The 22,765-nt window shown below is 37.6% G+C and overlaps 1 long non-coding RNA gene across 1 annotated transcript; it reads left to right on the top strand.

Annotated features, from left to right (window-relative positions):
• Positions 1 to 6,235: 6,235 nt before the first annotated feature.
• Positions 6,236 to 11,567, top strand: LOC146545476 (uncharacterized). Its single transcript, XR_014881244.1, has 3 exons — positions 6,236 to 6,342; positions 6,787 to 6,871; positions 10,594 to 11,567. It is a non-coding gene; the product is annotated as an uncharacterized LOC146545476 (long non-coding RNA).
• The last annotated feature ends 11,198 nt before the right edge of the window (positions 11,568 to 22,765 follow it).

Raw genomic sequence — 22,765 nt, forward strand, 5'->3', positions numbered from 1 at the left:
CACCACATAAGCCGTTACTGAAATGGCTAAATTAATAAATACTGTAAGGTAGAAGTTAAATGATCTTTACTCCCCAGTATCCAAAAATAGTTTGCAAAAAAGGGACATTATTGACCTATATTGGTGTGAGGAGAAGGGAAAAATAGAGATTGAAGCAAAAGCATTTGTTCATTTGAAGTGGTTTCACTTCTAGGTGATGGACACGGAGAGTACAAGCCTTTCCAAAGGCTTTTCACAGCACAGTCAAAGGACTTTCTAAAAACTTTCAACAAGCTCCCTCTCAAAATGCATTTAATAAACATATCGAAAAATGTCCCAGTAAGAGGAGGGAATAGTGAGAAGACCAATTTGTTAACAGTGCTAAATTATTCAGGCAGTGGAAATTAAAAGAGGTTGCAAAGATATATTGAAAGATGGCACAACAGTGGAGAACAACATGAAAGCTAAAAAGCAGAGTTGCTAAATGTGCAGTGGTCCACAGAGGAGATACCTCAACATGATATGTGCAAGCATGAGCTCTGAACTAACTGCTGCGCCTTTGGAACAGGAACTCCCCGTTAGAGTAGCTGCTCTGTGAAACCAATTGGCTGGAGAAAAAACAAGTGGGATGCTAGTAATTACTAGGATGGAAACAGAACCAATCTAAAAACATAATTATGCCTTTGTATAAACCCATAGTGTGTCGACAGCTGAACACTACTTGCAATCCTAGCTCTCTGATCAGAAGGGCTGTAAAAGGATGAGAAAAAATGCAGATAGTGATATTACTTAGTAAACAATATTCTCTAAACAAGGAATAAGTAAATTGAGATTTTGTGTATAAGAAAGAGACAACTGAGAGTAGATATCCACAAATGAACAGAAATGACAATAATATGGAGAAGATTATTAAGAAATGATTACTTCGATTTTTTATAATGCAAGAAGTAGGAACAATTTTTTGTGTGAATAATTATCAGGCTGCAGGCGGAATGCAAATAAAAAAATCTCAAAGGTACTTCGTCAGGCAGCACAGTTAAACTGGGAAATTCCTTGCTGAAGAATATCCTAAATACTGCAAATACTGGTTCAAAAAATCAACAAGATCAATTGATGAAGGCGAGTCTACTGAGGTTGCTAAACCCTGAAAGGACATTAATATCCTAGGATAATGCTATACTGGATTGCTGAACAATATGCAAGCTGGATGGATTTTGCTATCTCTCCCAAAAAATGTCTGCAAGATTTGAGGAGAAAACTCTGCAACTAAATCAATTTATGCTACTGTAGGTACTTGTGCTGGAAGCCCAAGGATCCCTGATGGAGTTTGATCCACAGACAACGCCATCAACTGGAACAGGTTGCCCAAGGAGGTTGTGGATGCCCCATCCTTGGATGCATTCAAGGCCAGGCTGGATGTGGCTCTGGGCAGACTGATCTGCTGGTTGGCAACCCTGCACATAGCAGGGGGTTGAAACTAAGTGATCATTATGATCCTTTTCAACCCAGGCCATTCAATGATTCTATGATTCTATGATATCATCTTGGATGTAAGGCTAAAATTTTGCCCATACTGAAATAAGCAGGAATTTTGGCAATGCCTGCAATGGAAGCAGGATCTCACCTCATGCTCCCTGAATTCCAAGGCTCAAGTACTCCCAACCACCTCAAGGTTCTCCCTGGTGACTGTCTAAATATTCATTAGGAACAGAAAAAGAGATTTTCAAAGCACAGATATTTGTAGCATGCTCTTCAACATAAAGTGAGGGGAGGAGTTTAACTGCTACAAGAACTTTAAAACAGCATTCAAAAGTGCACAAGCCCAGCAACTATGCAATTGCTCTGCTACAGTCATGCTTGTCAATGCTTTGATTCTGTTTTAACATTCCAATAGCTGAAATTGGAGAGCAAATTCCGTTTTACTTCTCTTAAAGAGGGAAATGGAGAATATTTTATAAGCTTTCATGCTTTATTTGAAGATTATCATAAAGCAGACTCCTAACTGTAAACCTTAAAGATTTCTGACAGTTGTTGCAGATTTTTCAGAGAATTATCTGGTTTCTATTTTCTTCATAGTTGAAAGTATCAGAACTTAAGTGAAAAGCCCATCTTTTAAAATGAAGAACTACCCCTACTCAAACAAAGCCTCACTGAAAAAAATATATTTATATGGATTCTGTCAGAGCATTTTCTTTGCCCTTTTAAAAAACATTTGATTCAAAAGATTATTTGATTTTTTTTTTTTAATTTCAAAACACATTTGATATAGTACTACTTAGGGGCTGAAACATTGAGTTATAAAATACAGAATGAGTAATCAACCCTGTGCATTAACACGTATTTGCCACATTAACATTTACTCAATCCACAGAAAAACAATGTGAAAATGAAAATAGAATCACTGCTTGCTAGGAAAATCTCTCATAAAGCAAGTTTTCTGCACATGCCTGACATTGGCCCATATAGTTACAAGAGTCATTTTAGGATATCTTTAAGAATAGCAATTTGCTCAATTGTTGTTGAGCAAGATGGCTAGACAGGGCTGAGACACAGAGAAAATTTTCTCCATCACAACTCATCACAAGAGGTAAGCTAATCTCTCCTTGATGGATGAATCAGATTTTTGGAATTCAAGTCTAAATCCAACAGATGATGTTAGTCCACTGAGGGTTTTAATAATAAGAAAGGGGGAATGAGAAGAGCAATACAGCTAAATCATGGTAACTAGACAGTTGGAAAGGCAGAGACAGTTTGCATTTTGTACCAACTTAGATCTCATGAAACCATGTAATGGAATAAAAACCTTAACAAAGAATTAAAACAAAGATGGAGGACTTTAATTGAAAACTTGATCAATTAGCACAGAGGCCATAAGAAGGAGGCAGCAGAGCATGAAATTTGATTAAACAGAACCATACGTCCTACTTCATTCTCAGTGATGTCGCAAAACTGATGACCTTGAAAAGAGAAGACATTGGAGGAGTGTAAAATAGCAGTTATCACAGTGCTGGTTAAAATAGAGAACTGATAATAAATATTGTACAGTAAGGAAGCCTTAAATTAAAATCACATACATATTCAGAATGGAGAGATAGGTAGTCATAAATTGCAGTAATTGACGTGCAATCCAAATTTATTACAATAGATTCAGGCAGTGGGAACTTAAGAAAGTGCCCTAACTTCACAAGTTTGACAAATGGAGCAGATCACACTGTATCTTGCTGACTACTCAGATTATTTTTTGACAGCTGGCATGGGTCAACTGGATTGGATGATCCTTTTCCACTCAGCAAATTAGATTAAATTCCAAAGATACATTTAGTATCTACAGCTATACGATGCTGGAGTAACATTGTGATTCTGCTCTGTTTTTTCCTCAAAAGAAATCACAACAGGACACTCTTTCAGTCATATGTCACTTCCATAAACAAATGAAATCTTGCTTATTTTGATAGTTAAGGTAGTAAGTGAATTTGATAAGCTGTGTTGAGAATAGCGTATTTGAACCAGTTGCAAACAGGTGTGGCTGCACAGTCTCTCTTCCTGATTGCTACAGGACATGCTCACCCATCCCTATGTATTCTCATAGGACTAAATGCAGTTATGCAACCATATTTCTAATAGTTACCCAGAACATCCAACACGGGGCTTGTGCCTTGAGCTGCATTTAAGCCTTACTTCTGTGATGCAACAGTGGCTTCTGTTATAAGACCTGCAAACTGCAAACAAGTTTCCCCTTTAATAATTTTGAACAACTTGCTCCAGCACTCTATATCATGTGGCCATGGCATTTTGATTCTCTACAATGCACCTTAAAATTAGATGTACTGTCACGTGGAAATACAGCTTGTGATACTGAGGTGGATTTTTTCCAAAACAGCGTGTTCTCACAGCCATTTAGAGCCAGCAGGATTTTAATGGGACCAATACAGAGTGCTTTTGAGAATCCCACTCATTGTGAATTCCAAAATACAATCGTAGCCAATGTATAGATATAATGTGATAATTTCGTCATCACTGTTCTTCTGAGGAAAAATGTTATGGATAAATGCAAAACTTTTTGTTAGCTTGAAAAAGATTGATACCTTGCCTTGTCTGTTCACTGCTAATTGAGGAAGGATGGCATTAATACTGTGTCATTTTGTTCTGCAAAATTAGAAGGTAAATATATATATATATAAATATGTTTATGATGGCAGAAATTGAAAGAAATTTGTTTATTGTCATACACTATGACATATACTATGTGATATAGTAGTGAATGTCACACTCTGAAAATAAATAATTTGGTTAAACATGATCAACTCTATGTGTCCATATTGCAAACAACTGGCACCCATTTATTCACTGGACTACCATCCTTTGCCAGAAAAAAAGGGACAAGAACTGGTGTAAAACTGATTTGCAGCAGTTAGAGCTCCAGCACATCCAGTCCTGGGGCATCAGTGCAGAGCACGTGGAACACAAATGTGAGAAATGTGTAATTCTGAGCAATTCATTCATGAGCCATTTTGTTTTTCACGTATTTCCTCATTTCTAATTCTCTGTTGAACAAACCACAAACGTTCTTAGCTCTAAACTTCTCGGTCTGACCTTTTGCAGTCCTTCACAACCCTCTGTTCTTTAACTCAGTGAGAAACAGAAAGAGAAAGCTTGCAAACACTGTGCATTTGTTCTAAAACATTTACTTACATTCTGCTTGGTAGTACTAGCAGAGGTCATGATATTCCATTAAGAATGGATGTTTTTTATCCCCCATTCTTCTTCAGTGTCTGCATAACCTTCTCTCTCCAATAGAATGAAAGACATCACCACTGAGTCCTATAAACTCTCATCTAAACAACATCAGTGTGCAAGGAGAAGGAATATTATTTATGTAAATTGATTTTCTTTTCATTTTGTTCCAATGAAGCATACACCAATTTGTATCAATCTGTTTTCTGGGTGTCCATAGCTATTTCTTTCTTTCTTATTCTTTTTTTTTTTTCTTTCTTCCTTTTAGCATCTGGCTCCATTCTAAATTTCTTATCATGCATGAGAATCATAATGTATTTATTCAGAGATAGCACTACTTTAATACATTGCAGTAACTGAAGTGTGCTACTAAATGCTACTTCTTTGACAGCCAAATGAGATATGGAAATAAACATTAAAATATTAACATTTGTGGGCTGCTAAGAAGTTGTGCAGTCTCTACATACAACAATCTTACAGAAGAAAAATTCAATAAACCAATAAGACTTAGCATTCTTAAAATTTAAATAAGAAAAATGAAGATCCTTCTTTCTGGTAACAAGCTTAAGTACTGTGGAGAAAGCCCAGTGAGGAGAAAACACCAGCACTTCCCTCTGTGAGATTATAGGGCAAATTGTATTATTTGTTTATTTACTAAAGAGTTTCTGCATTTCTAATACACTGGATGGATGCTTTTTGTGTGGGCCACATACTAGTACTGATAAAGAAACACCATACTGATTTTTAGAACTAATGAGGTTTGCTTCAAATTTTATTAAAAGAAAAAAAAAACAACCAACCGAAACAACAAAACGTTACCAAGCAATGCTCCCTCTATTTCCGGGGCAACATAAAACTATGAATCAATGCAAAACAGAAAAAGATGGAAAAGAGAGAAACTGTGTTGGGAATGGAAAGAACAGGAAGAATAACTCTAGGATTCATTCCTATAAAGTCCTTCCACCTTGAAGTCTGTTTTGTGCATCCTGTGGACACAAATACGGAACATCTGCATTACATTTTACACTTCTTTGGGGATATGCACCAGTCGAGCAGAAATCACTCTCAGTCCTTCGCTTCAGCCCCAGTGGACAACAGAGGGAACACATAGGTCCTAAAAGCTTGGTGTGAGTCCATGTGGAGTCAGAACAAAAAGAACAAATATCTAAGTATACTGTCTTTCAAACCCCCGCTTGATTTCTATCCAAAGTATGCTCAAGGGAAGGCTCTTGCAAAGCTTTTTTTATTCTCTGCAACCTCCCTGGAAGCAGACTCGTCTTTCTGTCTTGCTGTTGCAGGCAGTCTCCAGACAGTAATGCAGATGGATGGACAAGCCATGCCAACATTCTCAAATAATACAGATCAACAGGAGAAACTCTGTAGATGGCAAAAGCTGATACTTAGGAACTGATATCTGCACTAGCTGCGCTACAGAGAGCTTATACTTCAAACTAGTTCTAGCCTGGACTCCACTGCCTTTGAAGCATAACTGTAGTAAGTCTCCTTGTTTATGATCTTTTGAAAGGAATCCACTTTCAACAACTGGAGATTAGTCCATGATCCGAAAACTTGCTAAGTGTGGACAATGAGGAGATTAACTCCAAAGCCAGACAAGAGTAAACCACAAAGGTAAACACATTCTTTTTTTTTTTTTAGAAGAAAAGTCAAGGAGCTTTCAGCCAGCTCATTGACCTGAGATGGTCTGCATGTTATCCCACTAACTTTGGTGGCTTAAGTACATCCCATTTACAAAGTTTCATTGAGGAAAAGGGCTTTTCGTGGAACTGGGGCTGTTGTTATACAAAATGCATAGAAGAGTTTCTGATACACAGTATTATTCTAGCAGCATTCTTGGTGATATGTGACATCGAGATAGGTATCAATATCAATTTAGAACCGGGTGCTGTGATGCACTGTTTAACACTGTTTAAACTGTGCTATTGAGTATAATCTGATATCTTGGCTGTGAAATATGTGATAAACACATGGGATATTGGGTACGAAACTGTAATGTGAAATTGGGTAAATGAGGCATTTCAGCTCTTAGTTTTTCTGTGTTCATTTTTTTTCCAGATATTTCCATCCCAATTAAATGACTACTGATGTTCAGCTTTCCTCACTGAACGCCAAGTGGATCTATCAAACTTTCAACCAACAGGTTTGCTCGTTTTACTGTTTAGTGTGATGCCACACCAGCTGTTGACCTTTCACTCTGCTGCAACTTAACTGATAATTTACTAATCTTATTTACCATTTCAAAATTATCAACATTATTTTAAGATGTTACTTGAAACAATTAGAGTGAGTATCATTCACATGAATTCTTCCTTTCAAGTGGGTACAGCAAGTCTTTTGATTTTTCCCACTTATTTTTATCTACTCTAAGGCTTTAATTGTAGTAGTTCTCATGAAAAATTCAAGAACTGCAGCTATGTTTTCAACTGCAGCTTCTAATTTATGATTCATCACTTTTGGAATATCAGGCTTAAGATATCCTGCAGCTAATTTTCAAAGGTGCTGAATGCCTACAGCTGCTGGTGGCAGCTGCTGGATGCTAGACTGTCTCGAGATTGGCAGAGAGATGGCATGATAAGCACTAGAGTACATGTAGTCACAAAATAATATCGCCAATGGCCTTTTGTTGATCTTGAGCAGAGGGAATTGGATCTGAAGAGTAGACTGCACAAGTTATAAGACAGCACAGGTTTGAACACAAGCCATTCCACAACAGCTCTCTCTTTATTAATGCCACAAGCATTAAAGAAGTGCCTCAACCCATCTTCAAAGACATTAAGCTTTCAAAATGGCTTGGAGAGCTAAATAGCTTAGAAAACACATTTCTGAGTAAGCAACCTCTCTTATTGCCCATAAAGATGTCTACAAAGGGTGGTACTAGAAAGTTTGAGCTTGCATTTAAGGTAAGAATATACACTTGCACTCTTACTCTACTCTTACTCTTTATTCTGTACTCCCATTTTACTAATATAACTTAGTGTGGTTCTTGGGTTTCCAAAACATGTCCAGACAAGGTCAAACAGCCATTTCTTTCCTCTTGTCTACTACAGATGGACTTGTAGACATTCCTGGACTGTAATCTCACACTCTTATTTTTTGCACAGTACTAACTTTTCTATGAACGAAAGTCTCAAGGATGATGGTTATTACAACACTCAAATAACTGCTTAGTTATTTAGCCCTGTATCTAAGCCAAGCTTTGTTTCTGATTCTGTCACAAGGCCCTCAGAGTATGATGGAGACACAGCTATTCTACTATAAGGAAGACTTAACAAAAGTAATGCTTTGCAGGCGCTGCCAGGCAGAGTCAAACATGCACTGCTACTAAACTGAAGGAGCCAAGACTCATTCTATTATGTGTGTTTACTTAACAAACAATATATGGTCAAAGTATTTTCAAGAGAACTGTTTCACACTGAGAAACACTGAATTGTAATACATACATGCCAATTTCCATCCCAGAATTGAGAGAAAAGTATCAGACTGAATAATGCTTCACCTTTTGCTTTGATTCAATCACATTGAGATCTCATGTTTTGTTAAGCTGAAAGCATTTAATTCAACTTTGTTATTAACTTTAATTTATAACCTTTCATATTCTTTATGTATTATTAATTCTTTAAGTTTAACATAATATTCTGTTTCAGCATTACTGAAATAAAAGGGATTGGAATTGCTAGTGTAACTGAGATTTTCACTGAATTGAAAGTAAAGCATAATTTGGAACTCCAGAATATCTTGTGGGATAGTACTTTCTGACTTGTTCTGCTTCTTGATCCTTATTAATATTACCTGTAAATAAGAAAAGCAAGCCAGTATATCTAGAGAATGGCAAGGCAAGCTTATAATTGCTTTTAATCCCTAAAATGTCCTAATGTACTTTAGAAATGTTTGTAGAACTGTGGTTTGCAAGAATTATTTAATCTACCACTACAGTTCAGATACATCTGGCATGAAATTTGGCCACTGTTCAACACATTTATCACACAGGAAACTAGAACTGAATGGGTAATCTACAGGTTGAAATGTGCCCACCAACCCAGAGATGAGATCAGAATTGCAAGATTAATAATAAAAGCAAAACCAGAGCACAGCAAGGTAACATACATGTCTGAGGAAATCATCTGCATGAGAATGATGTGAAGGTACACAGGCTCTGGGAAGCACATTACTTTCTTTGAAATGGGTCTTTTTCTTTCTCTGTACTCTGTCTGTACTACTGGAGAAGAGGAAAGGTAGCATGTACATGGGCTGCCTCTTCTCTGCAGTGTAAAAGAACAAGAAGATTGTAGGACCTGTATCGCTTGTTTCTTGTGATGGCAGGCAGAGACAGTTCTATATGGTAGGTAAGTCAGAAGCTTCCTCTACAGTCTGCCCTTTACTGAACAAGAGTTATAAAAACTGGGGTTTTTAATATCACTGATTTCACTAATGCTTTGTGCTTCACTCATCTGACCACCAAATGCAGTTTTTTATGCATTGTTCTTACAAAGGAATCCTAAAAAGCCCCATTCAAACACTGATTGGTAACATTTCCGGGCCAGCCTGTCATCTTTCAAAATGGTTCTACGTGTATAGAAATGCAAGTGGTTATTCTAGGATTTAAGAACATGCATTCCCACACACAACACATCTAAAACCTGGCAGCCTGGTCTAGTGGTTGGCAACCCTGCCCACAGCAGGGGAGTTGAAAATATATGACCTTTGAGGTCCTTTTCAACCTAGGCCATTCTATGATTAATTCTATGATTATGAAAAAGCCTTGCCGTAATCTTTTGCCTCCTATTCTCTTGCATTCTGCCTTTGCTGGAATAGAAATGAAGGTATTTAGTAAAGAGGAAAACGACAAAAGCCTGTGCACTGCACCCTACCCAGCATGAAGACTCTTAACAAAGAACAGGGTAGAGTTAATAATGATGTTACATTTGCAACTGTGAGTCGACAGACTAAACTGCACCTGCCACATATGTAGAATGCAGGTGGGACCTTTCCTTTCCTCTCCTCTCGCCAATATTAGGTGCTGGTAATCCATATATATGTGGCCAAATCATCACTGGATATTTCAGTTGCACCTGCATTACTTAGGATCTTGGCTCCACACCATATCTTTTAATAAGATACAGGGCTTTGTGTGCACTGTGCATATTGGGAATGGACTGCACTTTCCTCATCTGATTGGTTGCTAACCAAATCGTGCAGTAAAGAAGAAGTGGGATTTTTTTAACATACGTCAAAATCACATCCACTTTAGTTTCTACATTTTTGTGGTTTAATTATTTAAAGTGCCAAGGCTTAAATGAATTTCTGAAAAACGAGATATTGCTCTACCTGGAACTACTGAGAGTTTATGTCCCACATGTATTGTCATTCTGAAGTCTTTTTCATCCACTCAAAATTTTCCAAGGAAACATAACGTAAAATAAAGTTTTCCATATTTGATGACCTTTCACATATCCATTTTGGTTTTTTATTTTTTATTTTTAAACATATGAATAGGATTCTTTCAAGCATTACAGTCAAGAGAGGGGAAACAAAAATACAGATGAACATTTTTGCTTAGAGAAACAGAAATTGCACAGTTTCTTACATGTTCTGGCTAAAAAACTGAGAAGAATTTACATTGCATGATCTCATAGATGAGTGTCTTGATGTAGGTAGAACGTGGCTATAAAGAGTGCTGTTAGTACATACAGGGGATACATACAGTTTTACAGAGAAATTAAGTCTTTAACTCATTCAAATTCCTGCCAAACAAGTGGGTGCCTTTTCAATCATTATGGGTGAATATAGGTTCAACAGAAATACATATAAATCTACAAATGATATTCAAATTTTGTAGGAAAAGACATGTTCTTTTTTCTACAGGAACTCAAGGGAGGTGCCCATCAAAACACTTGGCCCCTCAGCACACTCCATCCCTGCGTCTGCTCCTAGCCTGTGGAAATTTAGCAACAGTCTTAAATTAATCCATTGCACCAATACACACCCCACAGAAAAGAAATTCCAGCTGGATCACCAGAGGAGAATGGGAATCTTTGCTCTACCTTCTCAATTACCTGCCTTCTACTATCCTAGCTTAAATTAAAAACAAGACTTGGATAATTGCTGGCTTGAAGTGGCTGGTTTCTTTCTGGTAAGAAAATGTGCCTGTGGCTCAGCAAGGTGGTGGTTTGTCAGTGTGGACAATAACAGGAGATGGGTGAGTCCTGCATTAGTTTTATGCACTAAGCAGATTAAAAAAATTATAGCTGCTCCTGATTGGTCATATGCAGCACATTCCTGGCTGAAGTTTGAAATGTCTCTAGGTGAGAGTAAATGAGACTATCAAGGGCACATTTTCAATGCAAGAAATGCACACTGACAGACTCATTACCTTTAATGGAAGCTGCACAATTCAGGCTGTATACTTCCTCCCTAAAGTTGTTTAAAAATTATTTTTCTCCACTTTTTATCTAGTTTTTAATGGTAAGATCCCTACATGCATATTAGAAACTCATGATAAAGACTCTCAAGTCAATTTCCATGAATCTGGATAATTGTTGGATGCTTTTTCCAGTTCTACCTTTGAAAAGTTGACTTTTTTTTAACCTACTTTTTCTCAAAGTCTATCCAGTTATTGGCTGTACATTCAGAAATGTCATTAGTAACATTAACAGCTCACTTTGCTATGTCACAAGCCATTGTCGCAATGAGATATGTAGTTTAGCACCATTCATATTGTGCTACATGATAAAACATCTAATTAAATGTGTGTTATGTCTATTCTGTTTGTATGCAACCAGTAGGATACAAATATATTTCCCTGAAGTGATTGATTATTTTTTTTATGAAAGTTTATTGGAAATCCTAAGACTTCAGAGGCTGTTCAGCTGATGGCTCTGAGTCCTGAAGATGAGTTTAAAATTATATTATTTCTTTCCTTCAATTTGCAAAAGAGGAACTAAGAATCAGATCCCCTTAAAAAAAAAAAAAAAAAAAAAAAAGGTGAAAATGAGATGCAAACTTAAGAGTGGTTGATTATGAGAAGTAATTCAATTTGAGACTTTGCATATGATTGACATAGTCTAGGCTTTGATAAGATTAAAAAAATCTCCAGAGATAATTTCTCATAATGAATCATTTATTATGTATATCTCTTAAATCTACAGGGTTAAGGATGAGTGAGCATGAAAGTCGGGGACAGTTTTTTTATGCAGCCCATAAACACTTCGTGCAGATATTTGTGTCCTCAAGCACTGCTGCATGAAATAGAGAAATCAAGGACAGATACCACTTGTCCTCAACAATGATTGCTGTGCAAAAAATGCTAGTTCACTGAACCCTACTACAACCCCAGCAACCAAGGTAAGAAAGAGCAGGGGAAGCACCAGTAGCACAGCTGCAGAGCAGAGATACAAGTTAAAGCAACCCTTCCTCTGTTCCACACAACACAACAAAAGGCATAGAATGAGAGGTACAGAGCAGCCAGGCAGTAGCCCATCCACTTATTTGCCATAGGACCAAAAGGCAAGCACATTGTGGAGGAGGTTAGGAACCAATAGGGGATATTTTACCCCCTGCTATGCCAGAATATACTATCTTTGGCTAACCGCACTGCCTTTTCTCACTATATTCACATTTGGATTAGTAATTCTATTTTGTAGAACTTTCCCTGGGGCAAAAAGCATCAAGAGGTATTTTACGTCTAAATATGGCACAATTTTTTTAATAGCATCAGCAAACTAAAATTTTCCATCCTTGAACAAACAATGCATTTGGCATACATATTTTATTCTTGGTTTTCTTGCACTGAATCTTAAAAGGACAGTGTATTCAACTGTTATTTGGAGGGTGATAAGCCAAAGCTCAATCTGGTTTCATGAGACACAAAAGGAAGATTTTGTAGCTAAACTGTTTGCGTACCTTCTTACAAACTGGCATATGAACAGTCAGCAGGTGTCCCCGCAGAACGACAGGCGTGATGTACAGCTCTTATAGCCATACAATGCTTACAATCATAAACACGGCATGTTTTACAGGCTGCCTGATGACTTAGAAAAAGAGCTATCATAATGACTTCCCTGGCTTCATAATAGCTCCATTTACAATTAGTGTTAAGAGGCAACACAGTTCTGTTCTCTGCTGATACGAATTTAGATCTGACAGACTGGTGAACAAAATATTTCTGGATGGCCATCTGCAGAAATTCATGTTCTCATTCTACAATGCTGGCTACTTGAATCTGCTTGTTTTGGTATTGGTGGAGATTTTTTGTTGATGATTGGTTGGTTGGGTGGTTTTTTGGTTCATACCTGTGCAGTTCGGCTGTAACACTCCTCTTAAACTTTCAGATAATTACTGTTATTCTGAATTGTAATAGCCACCTTATTTATTTATTTATTTTAATAGTCATCTTTTATTATCTGAGACTCATAGTTGAATCAATTGATTTTACAATGGATTTTCTCACTTTCATTTATGGGAAAAATGCCAGAACTTAATGCAGTAATTAGGCACAGCTAAGGTGAAGGACCACAAGAAACTAGGCTGGGAGATGTGGTATTCACAGCCCAGTCTAGGCTGTAAGCTGAAGACCAGGTTTCCATTTCTCTGACCTCATGAAGCTTCATCTGGAGTATTGCGTCTAGGCCTAGGGCCCCCAACACAAGAAAGATGTATGGCTGTTGAACAGATCCAGAGGAGGCCATGAAGATGATCAGAGGGCTGGAGCATCTCCCCAATGAGGAAAGGCTGAAGAAGTCGGGTTTGTTCAGTATGGAGAAGAGAAGGCTACATGGAGACCCCACTGCCACCTGCCAGTACTTGAAGGGAAGTTATAAACAGGAGAAGACCAACTTTTTACGCAAACTGATAGTGACAGGACAAGGGGGAATGACTTTAAAGTAAAAGAGGGGGAATTCAGGTTACATATCAGGAAGAAATTTTTTACTCAGAGGACAATGAGGTGCTGGCACAGGCTGCCTGCTGTGGATGTTCCATTCCTGGAGACCTTCAAGGCTAGATTGGATGAGGTCCTGGGCAGCCTGATCTAGTGGGGGACAGGGGATTGGAACTTGGTGAGTTTAAGGTCCCTTCCAATCCATGCCATTCTACTAATCTATGAAATTTTTGAAAATATAGATCATAATGAATAGTAATTTTCTGCTACTGGAACCATTTTGCTTGGGTTTGGTCATGGTTTCTGGATAAGCAAACAGAAGCAGAGGAGGTGCTTCCATTGAGTCTTATGACATGCTACACAAGTGCAATTCCTGCACATCTGTGTGTGCTGCAAATTACCTGGTATAAAACAACTATCAATGGTACCTGTGTTCCCAAAACATCTTGTATGAAAGGTGTGTAAGACAGACATGGTTTTGAAAGGCTCTGATTTTCAAAATAAATGCATTTAAAAATACCATATATTTTCTTTGCTGCCTAGTATTGAAATTGAATTGGTTGATGATATTTGCTCTTTCATCAACTATGTATAAACAACATACACTGCCCCTGTCTTCCTCTATCTAAGGGCCATGAGATATTTCCTTGACAAACAGAAGCCTTTATTGAAATATGTGCAAGAACATAAAAATGAGAAGAAATACTCTATCTTGCCAGAAATTAGTGAAAGGAAAACGGGAAATTGTTCTTATTTATCTTTCACTGTGTTTTATTTGTGTGTTTGTTTCCCTGCTTGCTTTATTAATGGTATGAAATTTTTTTAGAAGGTTCCTTTCAACCTGCTCATTATCTAAAACAAACCAGAGATAACTATTAATGTTACTTTAAAAAGACTGGAAAATGGAATTATTCTACTTTGATGAGCAAAAATACAATCTAATATGAAAAACAGAGCAGAAAGACATGTGTTTAGCATACCAAGGAGGTCATCAAATTAAAAGAGATCTATTTTTCCTCTAAAATGAGAATAAACAAACAAAAGAAAAGCATTCATGAAATAAATATATGAAGCACACAAATGCTAGTGCATATATAGTTTTTTTTCCTAGCATTATGGAAGCTATTACAAATGGATAGAAACAATAACAAGAAGAGTTGTATATGTATTACATGAGACTGTGCCCTTATGCATACATGAATTTTACAAGACATTTCAGAAGTCTTAAGCCAAACATTTAGTCACATGGAAAGTAACAACAGCATATTTCAAAATAACTAGTAGGAGGAGAAGATACTCATGTGCTAAAGAGATATTCTTTAATTCCTTTTTCTCACAGTGACGCATCCAAAAAATAGAAAGCATCAGACAGGACTGAGAAACTTGTGTCAAATTGCCATTAATATTCAGTGTCTTGTTATTGCACCAATCTGGAAAGCTACAGTTGAAATGTCTTATTCTTTGTAGATGCTCCATCGCTGGGGGTGTTCAAGACCAGATTGGATGGGGCCCTGGGCAACCCAGTCTAGTATCAAATCTGGAGGTTGATGGCCCTGCCGGTGGCAGAGGGATCAAAACTTGATGATCCTTGGGGTCCCTTCCAACTCAAGCTGTTCTATGATTCTATGATTCTCTGTGAGCTTGAGTTAGACTCTTTGCTCTAGTGATTTAAAAGGGTCTTATAGTGAACAAAAATCTGTCCATTTGCGTAGTCTTTGCATCACTGAAATACAGGTGAAAGAAAGACAACACAGTGAGCAGAGGAAAAGACATCCTGTGCTGCTCATTGTTGCCAAGGACAGAGCTCAGAAAAGCAGTCAGGAATGAGATGATCATCCTCAGCATTAGCCATGGACACCATCGCTTACACACATCTACACAGTCCTCTTCCTCTGAATAAATAAAGACATTTCAGCATCTGAAAGATCCTCTTCTGTAACTTTTAGGCACATTGAATGCTAGATAATGTGCCCAAGATTTCAAAGAGCCTCATCACATAAGAACAGCCTGTGAGATTTTTGGGATCTGTCACAAAAAATATGAGACCCCAGGATTGAGAGTATTTTTGCAAGAGGGGAGATATATTTACATGCACACAAAAATTGCCTTCAAAGCTTTGCGTGAAATTATTCAGATGCAGAAACCCTAGATCTTTTCCTTAAAATAGCTTCTGGCATAGTCATCTTAGGGGACTTTTCACCTTGTGGATGTAATTCCTTAATTAATTACTTCATCTTCTGTTTACTGCATCCTGCAAACCTCTTGGCAGATGTTATAATACAGTTACATATTCATGTGATTTAAGCTTTGTCTCAAGACAAATGTGCTTTTTGTTAATAACAATACAGATTATAATCACAATTCTTTTCTTCTTGAATAGTAGCTCACCAACACACCTAAGCATCAGCAGGTGTGGACAGTTAGATAATAATAAATAAGTTAGGTTGAATCTTCAGACAAGGATACATATAAGTACATGCCTTTAAATGTACCTCTGTCTAGATATTCAACAGCTGCACTTCATTGTAATTACACTAATTTTTTACCTCTTTAATGTAAAATATGGAAGACAAGTATTCATGCTTTTCTACATTCTACATTTTTGCATTTTCTGCATTCACTAAGACAGATTCAGCTCCTCTGTCATTATGCGATTTAGGTGTATTGTCCAGGGCACATAGGAAGGATGGCTGATGTTTGTCCAAAAAAACTTTGCTGACCAAATTTATAGAAGAATCTTATTAAGAATCTCACCTCCTAAGCCTTCATCTAGAAGTACAGCTGCAAAACAAGTTTGCATAGGTATCTGTTTCACTGGGAATGTATCTGAAAAGGTAATCCTTCAAGTAGCAGTCAGCCCACACAGGCATACATGCAAGTGCAGATATACACATAATGTATCAGCACAAAGCCAAGAGATAAAAAGGAAACATCTGGGGCTAAAGTTTCTAATGGGAAAAGATGGGAGATATAGAAGTTTCAAGATGATCTAGTGATACATTTTATGAATGATAAATACTATTAAGCAAAATTTTATTCCATGCGTTCCTTTCTATTAATCTATCTATGCATATTGTCTTTGACTCTGTGATACCTAGATACCAGAAGACTTTTAAGGACAGTGACTTTCTTTTCTATCTTTCCATCTTCATTCTTCTTCTTCTCCTGCTTGGGCTAGAGCTTTGGAGAAAAGCATTGGTTGTTGGGAAGTTAAATCAAAAGAACAAGCACGTCTGCAGACCTTGCTGGGCTGATACTCTAATTGCTTGCTAAAAAAATTTTGCAACTGACATAAAACAGGATCCTGTTTTGTGTCCTGTGATTAGAAATTTCACTATTACATTAGAAGTTCTTATGAGAGATGATGCTTGTGGAGAAAGATGTGCTTACTTGAGTAGCTTTGGCAGCCAGTATGATTTGGCTGCTATGAAACTAGTGTGAATGTCGCAAGATTTGGCTTAATTCCCAGCTTGCTTTGTGAACTTGCCCAAAAAATCATTACCCAGTCTTGTTCTTCTATTTATTTATTTATTTGTTTGTTTGTTTGTTTATTGCAGTGGAGCCAGTGGAGGAACTGTCCAGATATGACGTTGCAAGCTACCTAATATAGTAGGTCCCAATTATAGCTAAGAAAAACAAAAACAATAAATCCTCTGTAGGCTTTTGAACATGAGACAGAAATCTTTAACTTCATTCTGTATTCAGTGGGGAACTGGTGGAAAACAGAGCTCTAGGGAAATAAGCTTTCACTTGCTGGTGTTCCTAAGTAGATGAGTTTCTGCATTAAGTCATCCTTGACTTTTTTCAGAATGTATAGTTGTATTTCCAGATAACAAGGTGTAATTTCTCCAAAGAAGTTTTAAATCCTGCTACATATGATGAAATGTTGTAATACTTTTCTTTTTTTTCCTTATTTTTGCTTTGCAAAACACAATAGTAACAAGGAGCTGATGGGAAGCATGTTGGAGGCCATCAGGCTCTTTAGAAAAAAAATAAAATTTTAAATATGCTTATACCTACAATTTGCTAAAAGAAACAATTTTTATTGCACCTCTTTTAGTGCATCTTCTGCACCAAAGTTAAACTTTAATGTACTTTGTGTAGACAATTTGGATGGAGCTTGGAATTTGTTTGTGCGTTTGTCTATTTGTTTACTGTTAATTGGATTATAAATGGTCACAAAACCAAATCAGTCTCCAGAGCCTAAGATTTAATGATGTTCTGAATCCGTTTCTGAAGGTTACCCTCAGGGGAGAAGTACTGAGAAAGTTGCCACCTTATCTTTGTCTAGTGTAATTAAACTCTACCTGACTACTAAGAAATTAATTTATAAGGTCTTCATATAATTTATTTGAAAAGTGAAAATTATTCCTTCTTTGACTTTTTCCATCAAGAAAAATCAATGTAGCTTAGAACATTAAACATTACCCCTTTGTCTCTAAGCAACTGATCCTAAAACCGCTTCTAATCCCTTGCTTTCTCTTTATTTATACCAAAGTGGTTATAGTCTGCACAACTGAAAGGCTAGCCATAATTTACTATTGTCTCATTGCTAATATGACATTACACAATACCAGACATACTGACACACATGCAGCAAATGCAAAACAGATTCTCTTCATTGGTGAGTACTCAGAGCTTTTTTCTTTGTATTCTAATTTAAATTTAACTTCTGCAATGTGCCAGATTGGCAGCTGTTGAAAATAAAATTTAATCTATAATTAAGTGCATAGATAGCACATGAAGAGGCATCATTCCTGCAGTCTGGCCAATACTGCTTGCTGTGAGTCCAAAGACAGGGAATTTATTCATGTGCCATGTCATTTGAACTAGAAGACAGAAAACAGGCTCTGGAGCATTAGCAAAAATGCAGCCTTTGAGAAGTCATGTCAGAAGCGAGACAAATACTGCTAATACCAGCACGAAAATTATTTCTGGTACAATAAGTCAGAAGAGATCTCACAGTACCCATAGTACTTCCTTCTGCAAAGCTCTGCTGGTACAGACTTGTCCTCACACATCCCAGTTCTTGATGTTGCAAGTGATGGTTGCTAGCAGCTTTTTGAATTGTATCACACCCCACCTAGGACCTGAGGAGATCATTTCTTCTCTGCTGAGGTCAACCATTAGTGGAAAGGCTTACACCTTTGTTTTATTTGCAAAGCCATTGCTTCATTAGTGCCTTAGTTAAAAACACTCAGCATCTTCAAAAGCGCTTCTTCTGACTCTTCCCTGCAAGGCGAGCGGTGTTAGCCCAGAGCACATTCACTCTTATCCTTGAATAATTTCTCTACATTGCAGACACCAGGGTCCAACCTGTGGTCATGTCAGGGATTGTTTCAGTAAAAAAAATTTTCAGTGGCAGGCAAAATTTAAAATTAAACCACAAGGCAGTGTTACTGTGGTTTAACTGAGCTTATATATGAGGAAGGAAATTACAAAAGAAAGCCATAATTCTGCTGTTGAAAGAGAAAGACCTGAATACAGAGTTGAGTGAGAGGCTCAGTACTAGAGCTCCAGAGATCTGATTTTGGTGCCATTTTTGCTGTCTAGGGAACCTGCTGCTTCTGCGACCATACCAAGTGCTGAACCTATCAACTGCCTTTCTTCAGCCTCATTAAAAGCTGCTCCCAGCTGGATTCTGCAGTGCTCTGGCATAGGAAGAGCAATCAGAAGGTCATGACCACACTACTGCTCCAGAATAACCTGCTATTACAGGCAACTTGCTATTTTTGCCTATTTCTACAGACAGTTCTGCATTCAGGTGTTAGCGAGAAGCAGTTGGCAGGTAAAGAGGTGTTGAACTGCTGGTCACCAAAACCACTGGAAGGAACAGCTCAATTTGTTTTTAGTGATAATGCAATACTTTGCCACTATTAACTGTTCTTCCTCTTTTTGTTCAATGTTATGCAGTTTTGAAGCAAAAGAAAAATGAAGACAGAACACAGCAGGAAGGTAATGATCAAAATAATGATAGTAAATAGTCAAATAGAAGTGCAATCTTACAGCGTAAAGCAAGAGTCTGACACAAGACCAGGAAAGAGGAGAACAAGGGAGAACAGACTATTATTTTATTGGCAGTGGTACTGTTGGGGTACCTAGAAGCCATGGCAAAGGCAGAAGATGGAAAACTAGTCTCTGCCTCAGAGATTTTACACTCCAAGTAGAATACTCTAAAGAAGATTTCAGAAAGAAAGAGGAAGTAGGTTTTTAAAATAATAATGTAGGTGAATGTCAGTCGATAGTGATACAACAAGGGGGGAAGGCTTCAGAATAAGAGTGGAAATTAAGGTTAGAAGTTAGGCAGAAATCCTTTACGGAGAGTAAAGGATTGCACAAAAAAGCTGTGAATACCTCATCCCTGGAGGCGTTTAAAATCAGCTTGGATCAGGCCCTGGGCAAAATGCTCTAGTGGGAAGTGTCCCTGATCACAGCAGGTGGGTTGGAACTGGATGATCTTTAAGGTCCCTTGCAGCCTAAATCCATTTTCTGATTCTATGACTTCATGCTTTTGTGATACTGATCTGTTATATGAGTATGAAAGGCAACAAAATGTACTTCTAGGATTCAAACTCTTGCCAGATCTGTCTGTTGTAACAACCACTCAGAAGTTTAAAAACAAAAATACCACATGGAATATTATCACTTTTGTGGATTTAGTGATTTGCAGCTTCTGAGTAAATCTGACTTGGCTAGCTACCATCCATGTTTCTAATGACTCTTTTGATCTTGCAGATGAGATCAAGCTCAGCGAGAGATAGAGGTACAATCTCTGGAAACCAAACTTCAAGCTATTGGGTGAGTGACAGAAATTAAATCCTTAACGCTTTCTGCTTTATATTCATGATATGTACTTAGTTCATCTAAGTCTATGACTTATTTCTAAGATAGCCACATGCTTTATATTAATTGCACATCACACAGCACAAAGATAAAGTCCTGATGAATTCCCTTGCATTCATCTCTTGCCTGCTATAGTAACCAGTGATAAGACTTTGTCTGCTCTGTCAGCCCTATCTACTGCATCTGCCCAAGATTGTGAAGTTTGGTTAGCCCCTCAGGAATAACAGATATGCCTGTGGTGTTAATATGTCACACAGTACATCCAGATGTATGTGAAATACTCGCTCGACATGTTCCTACAGTCTCCAGATCTCCTTGTGAAAAGTCATTATGTCACCTTATGAGGTCATTTCAAAGCACTGTTCAAAATTAAAGGATGTTTTCAGCGGAGTGGAAAAGAACCATTCTCAGAAATAGGCTAATTTTAGAAGTAATCCAGCCTGAGAATGAGAATCAACCTGGGAACATTACGCTTAATTCAGTAAAGGCATTTTGGCCAATTTACTTTTGTAGATGATTTGCTCTATACCACTGAAGTTAGCAGCAGCCCAGTGGGATAAAGGTCCAAATTATAGAACTTGATCCATTCCTATTGGGAAACTATAGGAAAGCTAAACCAATTTTTGCAAAGGTTATCTCTTTACACTAGATCAAAGTAATGCAAAGCTATGCATCAAGGCCATTAGTTTTACAAATGAAGGAAAGTCAAAGGCAATAGGAGTGTTTGGAAGTACTGAAACATTTAGTCGCTAATAGCAGTACTTCATACAAATTTTTCAAACTAGGTGGTCTGAAGTATAGCACCCACATTCCTACATAGGCAATGACATGAGTGACTGCAGTCTCAGAGGATTCAGAGCCTCAGAGTGACTGCTCCCAGTGGATCCACTCATCAAAAATCTGACTATATCCTTCTCAATCTAAGTATGGATTCAATACCTAACTGAGGCAGGACATTTTGCATTCTGACTTTAGAATCTTGTATCTTAAAATTACTAGAAGCACTAACACAAACTTCGTTAAAAGTCTTTGTATGCTGTAAATCAGCTAACTTTACTGTTATCATGAATAAGCATTGATTTTTAATGAGCTGGAGATCTGGAATTACAATCCACTATGACATCTGCGTATCCGTGTACAAATGACAGCCCTGTGTTGACACAGCAGAGCTGAAGAGGAACAAGGGAACAACCCCAGAAAGGGGTTCATGCCAAGATTTGTAAACATTCTGCTGAGACATTCTGCATACAACACTTCACTATTCTGTGACTTTTTCCATACACACATTTGCCTCTACATGTGTTTAGGTTGGAAACATCTTCTCACTATGAATTCATACGATACAACTGGATCCTCATTTTAGTTTGTGCCCTCACCCATTATTTCAAATGCTACCAATCTTAAGTGTATTTATATGGCTAGCTGAGGTTCTCTGATTTGGCTGGGTAGAATCTACCCCTGATGCAGTAAATGAGCAATGTACCTGTCAAGTCTTGAATATGCATCTACCTAGCTTTGCACAGACTCCATGTAATAGATGTAGCTGAACATGAAATGTTACAATGACAATAAATACACATAAATCTACTAAATTGATGAGCATTCAGTAAGACCTGATTAACGATGCCCTCAAGAGGTACCACAAGCAGCTTTTTCATCCTTAAAAGTGAAAAGTGATAGTTTTAAAGGACGTGAGACAACACAAAGTGCAATTTCTCGAGAAATATTTCCAGCATAATTCTGCCCATCATTACCAGAGCATTGAATGGGAGCTACAACTCCAGAAGGCACAAAACCCTCTCAGCTAAACCACCACAGGAGAAGAGCATAATCTCTGTACCATGGTAGTAAAGATATCTCATCCAGTGGAAGACTGATAGGAGAAAGTCCAACCACACTTCCCTATAACAATCCAGGAGCAACTGTGCAATTAGGCAGGCAGTGTTCATTAGTCAGAGGTGCAGACTAATACACCCAGGCAAGACACCTCCACAGGTTTGGAAGCAGAGCTAGTTCTCATCCAGACAATACAGAGGACTACAAGCTCTGGTCTACCTCTGTCCATCCATGTAGGTATATCTAAAACAAGGCACTGAATCCTGAATTTAGCACTACAGACTTTAAGGATTCCTATAACTTGTGCTCAGACCAGCAGATTTCTCTGCTAATTGCACACAATTTTATGCTGCCAGCATAATTTAAACCAAATGAATTGGTTTTCGGAGTATTTAATAAATACTGCCTGCTGGCCTAAAAAGGACTGAAGAGCTGCAGATCAAAAAGAGCCAAACATCTCTTTTGGCACCTTTGCTCTAA

The sequence above is a fragment of the Meleagris gallopavo genome, chromosome 1 (genome assembly GCF_905368555.1).
Source record: "Meleagris gallopavo chromosome 1, MGAL_WU_HG_1.1, whole genome shotgun sequence".
NCBI lineage: Eukaryota > Metazoa > Chordata > Aves > Galliformes > Phasianidae > Meleagris > Meleagris gallopavo.